The sequence below is a fragment of the Periplaneta americana genome, chromosome 12 (assembly GCF_040183065.1).
Source record: "Periplaneta americana isolate PAMFEO1 chromosome 12, P.americana_PAMFEO1_priV1, whole genome shotgun sequence".
In the NCBI taxonomy this organism is placed as follows: domain Eukaryota; kingdom Metazoa; phylum Arthropoda; class Insecta; order Blattodea; family Blattidae; genus Periplaneta; species Periplaneta americana.
In genome coordinates this window covers 87,926,806-87,941,409 of record NC_091128.1, presented here as the reverse complement: position 1 = coordinate 87,941,409, position 14,604 = coordinate 87,926,806, and the positions used below count along the sequence as shown (strand labels likewise).

The 14,604-nt window shown below is 36.6% G+C and overlaps 1 protein-coding gene across 1 annotated transcript in view; it reads right to left on the bottom strand.

The window, feature by feature from the left end:
• Window positions 1-14,604, bottom strand: part of dysf (dysfusion) — a 1,258,166-nt gene that overhangs the window by 797,131 nt on the left and 446,431 nt on the right. The gene's annotated exons all lie outside the window — the stretch shown is intronic.

Below are 14,604 nucleotides of genomic sequence, written 5' to 3'. Positions count from 1 at the left end.
CCTGCATTAAATTCTCGTAATTGCATTTATACCCATTTCGAATCCAAGTGAAACTTATTGCTGATATTTCATCCTCCTTTAACTACAAAAGTCTGCAGTTTAAGCTTGAGTGTTGAACTAGGAATAAGGTAAAGCAAGCGACTTATTTTTGGCTGGAAGGTCGTGAGTTAGATAATATTCCACGACTTCCGCTCCAAACCTTCCTTTAAAATTTGAACTGCACATAAGTACATACAGTAGAAGTAAATAATTCTGCGCTATATCAGGATTACACTAGCACAGGGATGCAGAACTGGAAAAGAGAGGGGTGGAAGCATGGGGAAAGAGTTTGTTCCCCGTCCACAATCCCCCGGCCTTGAACTACGCATATGTGACGTCCCCCAATTACAGTAGAGCATCGATTATCCGAAACAATTGGGGACGGGGGGTATTCGGATAACTGATTTTTCGGATAACCGATCATTTACGAAAACAAATTGTACCGGTGTCACAGGAGCGCTATGAAACTGATATTATACACAACTGTACATAAGTATATATTTTGTATCACACATCTTACAAATAAACACAGAGAACTGACCTGACTAGCCTAATTTGACAAATTCAAAATGGTCATTAAAGAAGGCCTACAGTTTAGGAAAAGAAGTCCTTTTTCTTTTTTTGCTTCAGAGTTGAGGCTCGTTTTTTTTTTTTTTTTTTGCCGCTAAATCTCGCAAACAGCGCTAGCGAAACTTCTACATGGTTCGCGCGCAAATTTGAATTTGCCGACTTGAAAGCTTTCGGTTAACCGATGTTTCGGTTGATCGGATAATCGATGCTCTACTGTATACTGAATACATATCTCCTCTCCCCCTAATGACCAATGACGTGTGGGGTACAAGGGAGGGATTAGTCACGTGTTCCGGCTTGTGACATGTGCCAAATTGTAGCACAGTTTTGTATCTCTGCACTAGCACGCCGAATATGTCATACAGTTTTGGAACCAAAACTAAAGCATTTATGTTGGTTTCAATGTTTTATTTTTAAGTTTACAAGTGGATAGTATAGGCCTATGATAATAGGATTAATTTTATTAATGAAAGGCAGAAATATATTTTCTCTTCATATGGAGCGACATTCTGAAATTAGTGCGAGCTTACAACACATTTTTTACTATGGTTCCGTATCGTACGTGTCCATTATAATTTTAATACTCCAGAACTCGCGGTTACAAATCAAACGATTGGTAGCACAGGTTTGTAGCTGCTCTCAATGCCGAGATATTACTGAGAGAGGCAGAGCGGTACGGCTAATTTTATACGCGACATCAGCACCCTCATTCCTTAGCGAAGGTACTTGGCGTCATTGGGCGTGGTTATAGTAACATTAGTATTCGGCTGTGGCTCATAGTGTTGTTACTGTATGGGACCGGTACCCAACCAGCATCGTGATTTCATTTGAGGAACTACGATAGGTAGCGAAATTCGGTTACGATACCTAGCAGTAACGTAGGTATCAGAATACAGTAATTCACTGAAACGGCTTCATCTAAGTCATTTTTGAAGATAAATTGAAAATCACTTTGACATGTGCCCACTACTACTAAAAGCATACTATTTAAAATATTTATAGCATAATTTTTATATTGGTATTCAAAAATTTAATATGTTTTATATTTTAAGAATGAATTTAAGAGGTACCTTAGTAGAAATAGAGAGGGATATAGGCTTATTTCAAATGCAACAAAATGATAAATTTCTATTTCAGTGAACAGTTTCCTAATTATTGTCTAAATAATGGATGTTCAAAATACCATGCATTTAGCATTAATAGTTCCGGAGATATAGCTGTTTTGTGTGAGAATGAAGCAAAACATTAAAGTTGTGGGAAATTGAAATCAGAGTTCAATGTCAAAGAAAACCTGTGCATCAGAGCTTTAAAAATGACGTTAGAACAGCTAAAAAGGTCATAAATGCGCATTAAACATTATGTGATGTGCTTTTCAAATATAAAAGATTATTTCAAAGCAAATATTTTTTAAGTAATTGATTAACTAGCGGACTTACTCGTGTTAATTATGTAAGTCTGTGCGGCTTACTGCTGTTTCGGTGCTTCATCACACCATCCTCAGAGCCTACTAGATCTCGGCATCAGCTGTAAGCCGTAAAGACTTACATAATTAACACGAGTAAGTCCGCTAGTTAATCAATTACTAATATTCAAGTGTTAAACGTAGTGTACGCAAGATTCAAAATGATTTTTTTTTTATTTTCTGGTTTTCCGCCATATTTAACCACCAACTTCCTTTCAAAACCCTTTGCACCAGGTCTTTAAAAATGGCTTCGCAGCAGCTGACAAGGTCATAAATGCGAATTATATTTTATGTAATAGGTCTATATTTTCCCCATGTATTGTGGGGTCCTACCACCACGGCATGGCGCGCTCTCAGGTTGCGGATAGAGGAGACGCGGCCTCCAGATATGGAGAGTAGCTGCGAATATATTGAATGAGCAGTCGCGGACAGCTGGTAAGGGGTGGTCCTCCAGCTTGAGAGTTGGGCGAAGGGCTAACAACCCTTCACTGTATAAAAAACAGCTTGTTACGAAACCCCAATATAAGCCTCGGAATGGGACTGATTCCATGTCACGACCACAGAAAACACTGTATATTACAGGTTGTTCTGTAGCCTATGGTTGTAAAACTTGGACTCTCACTTTGAGAGAGAAACAGAGGTTAAGAGTATTTGAGAATAAGGTGCTTAGGGAAGTATTTGGAGCTAAGAGGAATGAAGTTACAGGAGAATGGAGAAAGTTACACAACGCACAACTGCACGCATTGTATTTTTCACCTGACATAATTAGGAACATTAAATCAAGATGCTTGAAATGGGCAGGGCATATAGCATGTATTATCGAATCCAGAAATGCATATATAGTATTAGTTGGGAGGTCGGAGGGAAAAAGATCTTTGGTGAGGTCGAGACGTAGGTGGGAGAATAATATTAAAATGGATTTGAGGAAGGTGAGATATGATGGTAAAGACTGGATTAGTCATGCTCAGGATAGGGACCGATGGTGGGCTTATGTGAGGACGGCAATTAACCTCCAGGTTTTCTAAAAGCCATAAGTAAGTAATATACTAACACAAACCAAAGTTTAGGTACTTTAAAGCAGTTTTTTTTTAATTCACTAGTTTTCTCTTATATTAAATAATATATTATACATTAAGGGAAAGAAACGCATGATTTTCCCCCGTAAATACTGTAACCCGTAGGATTTATCTCGAGGGCTACAAATGTACGGAGGGAAAAAGTGTTTTTAGATCTCGTGGTGTAATAGGCCTACTATTTTTTCCACAACCGGAAGTAAATTTTCCATTTCCATTTCTGAAATTTTTATTATTTAAGTTCGTTTGAGCTATTTTATTGAGCACATACTCTGTATAAGTGCAAAAGAAATGTCATAGCAACAACGATTGATACTTTTCACTGTTACGTTATATTTCTCTAATGTTTTTGGTAACCTATTATGTTACTCTTTTACAAAACTTTAATTAGCAAAAGGAACATTTCTTCACGGGCTGTTAAACTATTTTATTTATTTTTAGTGATATATTATACAGAATTTGGAAGCTACGTTACTATTTGTATTGACTTCAAAAAGAAGGTTTGAGGCTGATCATTTTGGAAGTTTCCCTGTTATCTTACGGATCTCGTATAACTGTTTTGTGAAATGCAACATATAAATTTGTGGAACTGGTGCTTAAGAATCGTTTATGGAAGGTAACGTAAGCAGTCAGCGTGCAGCGAGATGCTTTCTCTGGCTTAATTATTCTGTCCAGCTCTACGTAATCTGTGCCTATGATATTAGCGCTAATGAGAGACCCATGAGCTGCATAATGATAGAATGAATGGCATGAAGCGGGAAGGTGCCGCTAACAAGCCAAGGGTTGTACAAAAATGCCTTGCCTAATTACAAGAGTTGCGGACACAGCGCCTCGTCCTGTTGTCGGTGGCCATCACTCAGAGAGAGAGGAATTAGCTTGTCTAACGTTTAACAGCGACTAATCTGTCTCTGTGTCCGGGACGAGGCTACCTTTGCTTTCTTCCTGTGATAAAAGATGTGAACTACGGCTTGGTTCGGTGGAAGGGATTTAACTTAATTGCCCGGCAAATAATCCTCACACGCCCACATCGCAGCTGCTCCAGACGTGTGATCTGTCTAACACAGCGATGTGAGATGCAGACGCAAGTTGAACCGAAATATTAGTGCGTCGGTGCTCGATGTGGCGATATTAGGCACCGAAAAAGAGACGAAGTTATTGAATTTGTTCCATACATTTTCGCTGACACCAACCAATAACTACCGAACAATTCCCGATCTTTCTAGTACAATGTTGCCAGCCACAACTCGAAAATTTCCTCAGCAAAACAGGTAAAAATATCCCCAAATTTCCCCAACGCCTCCTAGATCCATACATGTTTGCGAATTTTGGATTGATACAGGAAATGCTGGGCGACAAAAAGAAAGAAAAAAAAGGAGTGGTTTGATCAGATCCAAAACTGCTGTTTTTTCCATTATAATACAAGAAAAATGTCCAAATTACTCTAATGCTATTTCATAATATAGGCCTACTTAACTTAAGCTGCAAACTGGGAGTAATAAGTGCAACCTAACCTAACATTTTAATTAATCTGAAGAAAACAGACGTTCGATTTTATTTTACATTTTATGGACCTGGGTACATCCATTTTATAAATTCATAAAAGGATGAAAATTCACTTATGAAGTTGCTGGCAGCCAACGCTCTTATGACATACAGTGGGAGTTGTATATTATTTTTGCTTATCTGTAACTATTTCGAAATTTACAATGACACAACTGGCTTCCAGCACTGATCACGAACTGTCTTTCATTGATTAGCCTTTAGTAACAGTAAGTTAGAAATGGGTAACAAATATCTGTAAGTAACGACAAGAATATTTTGAAACAAGAAAGATAAATTGGAATTGGTGATGTGACAATCATTTCAATTGTCCTTCGCATATAATACTCGTGTTTTGATTGTCAATTACATTCATTCTGATTGGTCGGTGAAGAAAGAACCAAACCAATAGGATAGACAAGATAAAAGTTAGGGAGGTAGGAAGAAAATATATACCTAATAAATAACACATTTTATTGGAAACAGAATTCAAAGTATATGTATTTACAACACGTGTATATCAAAGGTCAAAAATATTATATAGTTTTCAGTCATTTGTTGAACATTTTTACACAGATTCAAATGAAAGCCAAAAAGTGTCGAATTTTCTTCAAATCCTCAAAAGTTTCGTCTTCTTTACAAAAATTCCCTAACTTGGGGGAAATACCACTACAGTGGTTGCGGAAAAAGATGAAACTTCTAATATCTCTATAAAGCACGTGGAATGTACAGAGTCAAGTGCCACGTTGCAACTAAATAGCATTCCCCCTTTCCTCAAGTCGATGGCAGAGACCCAGCTGGAGGGTGGGAGGGTGGACGAGCAACTAGGTAAGAGCACAAGGAATATTAGCGAGTATGTCTATGTGACAACTCAGTGTGTGGCGCAAAAATAGACGAGTGACGTATCCAGTTCCCATTGGCTGAGAATTTCAAAGAGCGGATGGAAGGAGTTTAAAATATACGTTACGGAGCTATCAAAAGTTGCTTCTTCCCATGCGGAAGCTTCAGTATAATTTAAGGGTAGGCCGTGGCTGCGATCCGCCGTAGGTTCGAATTATTGCATTAGGCATATTATCTGGCAGAGAATCTTCCTAAATTTTTCCCCAGCTGTATGAAAAATTCATCCCTGCGATTTCTGTTTTCCATCTGTCAGATAAATAAACTGTCCAACTCTGACTTGAGTATGTCAGAACCAGAGCTATAAAGCCTACCATGTTTTCTTTCTGATCAGAGTACCATTTCAAGAATCTCTGAATACGTCAAGTTAAAAAAAAGTTATCTGTTAAGTATTACTAACCTGGAAGGCCGAACATCATTCGATAAAGAAGACTGAGGGCATAAAAAGTTTCATATTTTGCATTTGTATTTCCGAATTTGTAATAAAGACGAATCAAAAACAAATTAAGAATCAATATTAAAACAAAAACGAATGACCAGTTTCATCAAGGAAGCATATTTTTTGTGATAATGGAACATTTGGTATAATTATGTACTTAAGATATTTTAACGTAGTAGTAGCAGCAGTAGTAGTAGTAGTAATAACAGTAGTAGTAGTAACAGTAACAGCAGCAGCAGTAGTAGTAGTAGTAGTAGTAGTAGTAGTAGTAGTAGTAGTAGTAGTAGTAGCAGTAGTAGTAAACTTATCTCGCATATGAGGACAATGGTTACGTATTTTGTACAAATATGTGTATTATCTTATTTCGGATTTCTAGTAAACAAATTTTGTCTATGACAATGAAAATTTTGTACATTTTTTCACTTCAACTATACAGTAGTAGTAGTAATAGTAGTAGTAGTAGTAGTAGTGGTAGTGGTAGTGGTGGTGGTGGTGGTGGTGGTGGTAGTAGTGGTAGAGGTAGTAGTGGTAGAGGTAGTAGTAGTAGTAGTAGTAGTATAATAATATTAGTACTTGTAGTATTAGTAGTAGTAGTCATAGTAGTAGTAGCAGTGGTAGTGGCAGTGTGGTAGTCGTAGTGGTAGTAGTAGTAGTAGCAGTGGTAATGGCAGTAGTGGTAGTGGTAGTAGTAGTAGTAGTAGTAGTAGTAGTAGTAGTAGTAGTAGTAGTAGTAGTAGTAGTAGTAGTAGTAGTAGTAGTAGTAATTCTTCATAAACCGTAAATTTTCTTTATAATAATAATATTAATAATGTATTGTGATTATTAGAAAATATGAGAAATGCCTGTTATTATTCGGTTGAGAAGGTTTTGTCATCCATTCTGCTCCCAAAAAAGCTGAAAGTTAGAATTTATAAAACAGTTATATTACCGGTTGTTCTGTATGGTTGTGGAACTTGGACTTTCACTTTGAGAGAGAAACAGAGGTTAAGAATGTTTGAGAATAAGGTGCTTAGGAAAATATTTTGAGCTAAGAGGGATGAAGTTACAGGACAATGGAGAAAGTTACATAACGTAGAACTGCACTTATTGAATTCTTCACCTGAAGCATTAAATCCAGTCGTTTGAAATGGACAAGGCATGTAGCACGTATGAGCGTATGCAGAAACGCACATAGACTGTTAGTTGGGAGGCCGGAGGGGAAAAAAACTTTTGCTCAGGCGTAGATGAGAAAATAATATAAAAATGAATTTGAGGAAAGTGGGATATGATGGTAGAAACTGGATTAATCTTGCTCAGGATAGGGATCGATGGCGGGCTTATGTGATGACGGTAATGAACCTCTGTGTCCCTTAAAAGTAATTTGCAATTAAGTAAATAGGCCTAAGGTTATTATTAGGCCCGTTATTATCATATCATTATTATCATCATCATCATCATCATTATTATTATTATTATTATTATTATTATTATTATTATTATTATTGTTACTTAATAGACTAATATTGTTTCGTGTTGCCTCGATATTCTACATTCATTCTACATATTACAATTCCTTTTGTTTTGCACAGAACTTTCATGTTAACGTACTTTTATATGCAGCATGATAAATAATGCATATCATGTATGTAAGTTACATATATATCTTCCCTTAATTACATATTTATTTTATCCAATATAAAAATCGTGTGCTAATATATATTTATATGTACTCATTGACCCACAAATTAAAATTGCGACACATATTTTCCTAGAAAAACTAACGATTTAAATCTATTTTAAAAATTTACATTTTAAAAACCAAGAAGTAAGCTGTCGAAAATTATGCCATCGAGATGAGTTCAAAGTTCTCATCATTATGGTACTGCACGCACAGACACGTTTAGAAGACAAGACCTGGGGGTCTGAGAGAAAACTGAAATCCTGAAAAAAAAAAAAAAATAGCCATTAGTAAGATTGCAGACCGTATTCATTGAGTTACCATTAACATACAAAGCTATTATACTAAAATGATGATTTCTAATGAAATGGATAAGCGATAACAATTCATACTGGAGTATACGAAGAGAGACCACCGCTGTAGAGTAACGGTTAGCATCTCTAATTGTGAAACCAGCGGTCTCGGGTTCAAATCCTAGTTGGGACAAGTTACCTGGTTGAGGTTTTTTCCGGGGTTTTTCCTCAATTCATTAGGAGCAAATGGTTGGTAACTTTTGGCTCTGGACCCTGGACTCATTTCTCTAGCATTATCATCTTCATCTCACTCAGACGCTAAATCCTACAGCAGTTGATAGAGCGTCGTAAAATAACCAACTAAAAAAACGAAGAGAGAGGAGCAAAATTATATGTTGAACGATCTGATAAATTCTCATTCCAAGAATCCGGTACACGGCGCTGCACTGCTGTGTGCGTCCGGTGCGTTTCCATCTTCCTCAAGACTTCTTACCCTCTTTCTCCACCCAGAAATAAAAGAAATGAAAAATAAAATAAGCATGGCAGTGCGGGCGGCGCGGGACTTTCGGAACTTGACAAATTACCTGGCCAGTCTCCTCACAAACACCATGGCCACTTCTTAAATCGTCATCAATCATAGAGCAGGAGATGCAAACACAGCTAATGTATACACGGGATTCTTCCATAGATTCATCTCGCGGGGAATATGAAGGCTAACAAAAAGAAAAGATTCTAAAATAAAAGTCGAGTCCAGTTCTCACACAATATTCACACCTGTTTAGTTGGTGGGATGAACACATGTAGCAACATGACGCAGCATCCCTCCCTAATTACGGAGACGAGAGGTTTCCGCGCGAGCTCGGGCCACAGATACACAAGGAAATTAATTCGACTTTTTATGCCTTCATTTATTTCTTAATAATTCAAATTAATAGATATATTATAACTGTGGCAGTTATGAAACAGTGCTGTCTGAAAATTAGAATGTCCTGTCTTCAAAAAGAAACCCCAGCCAGGAGAATAATTTTCTATTTTCAACAGTGCCTTACAAGGTACATTCGAGAAGTGCCTCACTGATAATGGTATAAAATCAAATAGGAAGGAAAGTTCAGCTATAATCAATATTTTATGGTACCAACTGTAGCTGCCCATAGTGGTAATTATACAATGTTTATGAGCCTACGTAGATAGATATTGGTGACAATAAGCACATTGGATGAATGATGCATTTCTACACTTGGGAGTTGAGCAACTCGAATCTTCAGTGTCCCAGATAACATTGGCAGGAGCTTCAAATGCATTACATTCAACTAGAAAAGCAGCTTTCTTCCAGGTATGTTTAATCATGTTAGTGGCATTTCAACTTGCCATTAGAAACAATGTTCTAGATTCTTCCAAGACTTCGAGTGGACAGGCGGGAAAAAAATGGCTGAAACTTTTCTTATGTCGCCATCCTGATCTTTCATTCAGGAAACCTCAGCTGCTGTCTAATTGCAAGGATTCAAGGATTCTCAAGAGAAAATTTAATAATTTCATTTTTCAATTTTGAAGCCGGAGATGCAAAAATATACATCCCAATCCAAAAACGATATTCCGAAGATAAAAAAAGGAGAGAAGTAGATCAGATGCAAGAACTGTTTCAAATGGACTCAAGAAATGTGCAATGGGAAACTTACCATGAAAAAAAATTATATGCAAAATGTGTGTGAAAGCCTAATATCTGAGGTATAAATTACTAACTTTGATTGTGTATTCATTTAATACAGAGCGATCCAAAAGTCGCGCACATCTTAATAATACGTTCACATATAACTTATTTTTAAAGATGAATTTATTACGTTTACTTACATCAGTTTTCACATGAGTTACATCTTTTTTCACAACATATGCTGAAAATGGCAGCCTCGTTCAGTAATGCATGAATGTGAACCAAATTCGACTTTCAAAATAACTTCCAAAGGGGTTAGAGAGAGAATAACGAAATTAAAAAATCGGAAGTCTCGAGGACCAGATAGTATTGCTACAGAGATTCTTAAATTAGGTTCCGAGGCCATAATTCCATACTTAATGCGTATATTTCATGTTTCCATAAACAATGCAGCTATTCCATGTGACTGGAAATCAGCTATAGTGGTACCCATACATAAAGGTGTAAATAAATTAGATGTCGGAAGCTACAGACCGATTAGCCTTACATCTGTCGTATGTAAAGTCATGAAGCATTTGATATCGGATTATATTCGTCATGTTCTAAATGCGAAAGACTGGTTTTACAACCGCCAGCATGGTTTTAGGGAAGGCTTCTCATGTGATAGTCAAATTACGTCGCTGGTTCAGGATCTAGCTGAAGAGGTAGATAGAGGCGGAAGAATCGATGCAGTTGTGATTGATTTTTCGAAAGCATTTGATTTGGTGCCACATGACATATTAATAGATAAGTTAAGTAGGCTAGGAATAGATAAAAGAGTGGTGCTATGGATCCAAGAATTCTTAAAAGGTAGAACCCAGAGAGTTAGAGTAGGTCATGAAATATCGGAAATTGGAAATATAAGTTCAGGGGTGCCACAGGGCAGCGTTCTGGGTCCATTACTCTTTATAATATACGTAAATGACCTATGCCAGAATATTACATCAAATATGAGGCTATTTGCAGACGACTGCATTATCTATAGAAAGATTAGAAATAATTCAGATGTAGATGCTATTCAAACAGACTTGAATAAAATTTATAACTGGGCGTTAAAGCATAGGATGGAAATAAATGGTTCTAAAAGTAAATCTATAACATTTTGTAAAACCCGAGAGGAAACTAGTCTTAATTACGAATTCAGTGGTGTTGTAATTCCGCAAGAACAATGTTGTAAATACCTGGGAGTGTATTTAAACTCCAAACTTTCTTGGGGAGAGCATGTTGATAATGTTACGGGTAAAGCATGGAGGGCACTTCACTTTATTATGAGAATCTTGAGAAAGGCTAGCCCCAAATCGAGGGAAATAGCATATCTAACGTTAGTGCGACCGTTAATGGAATACGGAACTACATGTTGGGATCCCTATAGAATGTACCAGATAAATTCCTTAGAAAGAATCCAGTATAGGGCAGCGAAATTTGTTAAAGGTAAAAGAGAAGATGGAAACGATACGATAAAAGAACTTAAATGGGAAACTTTGGAAAACAGACGTAGGAAAACTAGAATAACATCATTGTATAGAGCACATCTAGGTCAGAAAGCATGGGTAGACATAACGGCTCGGTTAGAAAAGCCAACGTACTATGGTAGGAACGATCATGATTTTAAAATCAAATGTAGGAAACAGAAAACGGATGTAGGTAAATTCTCATTTTTAAATAGAACTATAAATGATTGGAATGACCTACCTGCAGCGGTCTTTGAGGGCTATCCTTCCTTAAGGAGATTCAAGAATAATTTAAAAAGTTGTATATAAAGTGAAAATTAAAATTAAGGTGACATTCAACATTTAATTTTTTTTAAGGTGACATGTATTTATCTAGGCTGACGAGTTTACTTCCTTGGTTTGAATTGTAAATTATTTAAAACTAGCGTGTAAGAGGGCCTTAGACTAGAAATGTTTAGTTTAAATGTAGTTCTGTTTATAAGTATGCATAAGGATGTAATTATTTGACTTATTTGAACTGTTGTATCAGTGAAGCGAGGTGAGTCAGTGAAGTTATGGTTTTACAGTGCAGTGAACAGTTCCGATCAGTGATAATTTATAGCGTCAATGAAATGTGTTCTATAGTGTCAGTGAAATGTGTTACAGAGTGTCAGTGAAATGTGTGCTAAAGTGTCAGTGAAATGCGTCATAGTGCCACTACAGGGAATGAGATGAGAGTAAAGTGAAAGACTATTGACACTTATGTAGGACCTATAGATAATTATGTAGGTTGTATTGTAAAATTAGGTATTTTATTTTATGTTTTATTATTATTGTGTTAAATTGTATTGTGTATTATTATTGTATTGTGTGTAAAATTGTATATGTGTTGTAAAATTGTATTGTGTATTGTAAATTTTATTGTGTATTGGTTATCATTTTATTGTGTATTGTTAATATTGTATATACCATTGCCACCGGGTGCTTGCCCACTTGCAGTGTAAATAAATACATACATACAAACTCTTTTCACCATGTTTGCGGCCACTTTTTTGAACACGCGTACACTCATGTTGTTAATTTCCGTTGTTATGTTCCTCTTTAGTTCCTCCAGAGTGTACGGTCTGTTTTTGTATATCCTTCCTTTAAGAAGAAATCTGAGGACGTCAAATCGGGGGAACGTGGGGACCATAATCCTTGAGAAATGATACGTTCTCCAAAACCTCGCGCAAAAACTGCATGGTTTCATTAGTTGTGTGACATGTGGTACAGTCCTGCTGGAACCAACAATCACGTTCATCATTGTTAAGAAGCGCTGATCCATATTCCCTAAAACGGGCGATTAAGCTCGTTATGGTCGAATTGTTAGGCACTGCCACATCCGGGTAATTCCTACGAAATTCATCTACAACATGTGCATAAGAACGACTGGAAAAATAATGTTCAAAAATGAAAACTCGTCGCTCTTGGGAAACCGACATGTTTGCCGAGCAATAAACAAAGGACTACTGCAAGCGTCAGTGTATACCTACACATCACAATGACGTCTAGGTTTGTTGCTGTTAATAACCATGATGCTATCTAGCGGTAGACGATAGCACTTTCCAACTGCACAACTAAATATAGACACTATAATTGTAATGTGCGCGACTTTTGGATCGTTCTGTATATTTGATTTTTCAACTACAATAATTATACTTCAAATAAATGTGCTGAAAAAATAAATTTGTTTCATTAAAAATAAAATAATACTCAAGGGACCTTAGTCTATTTGGAGCTACTCATTAAACTCCCAATGTAGTGGAGCATTGTTGAACAAGTTCTGACCAACTACTGAAATGAGGCATGATCAGTACAGAGATAATAAAACAAATATATTACATATAAACGCGTGCTAGAGCCGTGATCTCTATTTCCGTCGTGATCGTTGTAGTGAATAATAATGTGCATTCATTAAGGGAAGGTCGCCAATTATGGTCCACTTTTCATTTTTGCACATAATGGAAAAATGAAAATTTTGTAAACTTTAAAAATGACTCATTACTGTTACATATTAACTCCAATATCATAGAAAAGTGAAATTATATTTGTTAATTGGTGTATAGCAATCATAAGAACTGCCCAGTTTACTGTATTCCACGAACACGAAGCAACGACCTGTTTGTTTATATATTTACCCATTGCATTATCTGTGTTCGGCTTACTATATACGCGATGTGTCCTTAAGTTGATTGTTAGGTAGCTGGAATACTAATACCGTGTGCACCATTCTCGATTAAAATTTGACCATGGTTAAGTCGGCACTTGACCATCTTCAACGCCAATTTGCGGAGTATCAATCTCGATCAAAGTTAAACAAGCGAGTTGATGATCATCAAATTTGATCACGGGTGTGGGACCGATTATCTTGAATTGAACATAGTCAAGTCGAGAAAACGAAAATGGCGGCACGATTTGACGTACTTGATGGAATTGAAGATGAAATTATGTATCTTGAACACGCAAATCACTGCGGAAATAACAGAATTGGTGTTATTGTAGAAAGAGTTAGTTTGTAGATGAATAATAAAAATGTTTTTTTTTCTCAAAATAGACTAATGTTTTATATATGTTCCTGCTTTGGAAGATCGGGACGTCCACACCTGTGGAGTAACGGTCAGCGCGTCTGGCCGCGAAACCAGGTGGCCCGGGTTCGATTCCCGGTCGGGGCAAGTTACCTGGTTGAGGTTTTTTCCGAGGTTTTCCCTCAACCCAAGATGAGCAAATGCTGGGTAACTTTCGGTGCTGGACCCCGGACTCATTTCACCGGCATTATCACCTTCATCTCATTCAGACGCTAAATAACCTAAGCTGTTGATAAAGCGTCGTAAAATAACCTACTAAAATAAAAAAAAAGATCGGGACTTTACTTGAGGATAAAATATTACTTAGGCCTAACTGTCCAATTTTGTTAACATAATAATAAAGTAGTTATTCTATGCCGGTAATAATATACGAGTAGCAAAACTAAATGACCATTTTGTAGAATGCGAGATTATCACTTATTAGCTATAGATTTGCCGTTTGAAACTATTAGGACCTACATGACGTTTTGGATAATTAGGCTATTTACGCTTGAATTAAGAGAAATTACACGAATATCTTCCTTTCCCTCTTACTCCAAAATTCCAACCTTGTGAACACAAAATAAATGGATAAATTTCAGAACAAGGATACTTTCCTTTCCCTCTTACTCCAAAATTCCAACCTTTTGCACACAAAATAAATTGGCACTAAAAACTTCCTTTTCGTATGCATGATGATGCGTATTCGACATACACAGACGAATTACTTTATTTTTTTTTTTAATTTTAAAATAATTGTTAGTAAGGTATCCGTATACTGAAATTTTCCCAAATAAAATATTGGCACTGAAATGTGTCTATTCGTAAGCAAGATGATGAACATTCCACAAACACAAATCTGCTCTTTTTAGTAGCCTATTTCAAGATAATTGTTAGTGAGGTACCCGTATACTG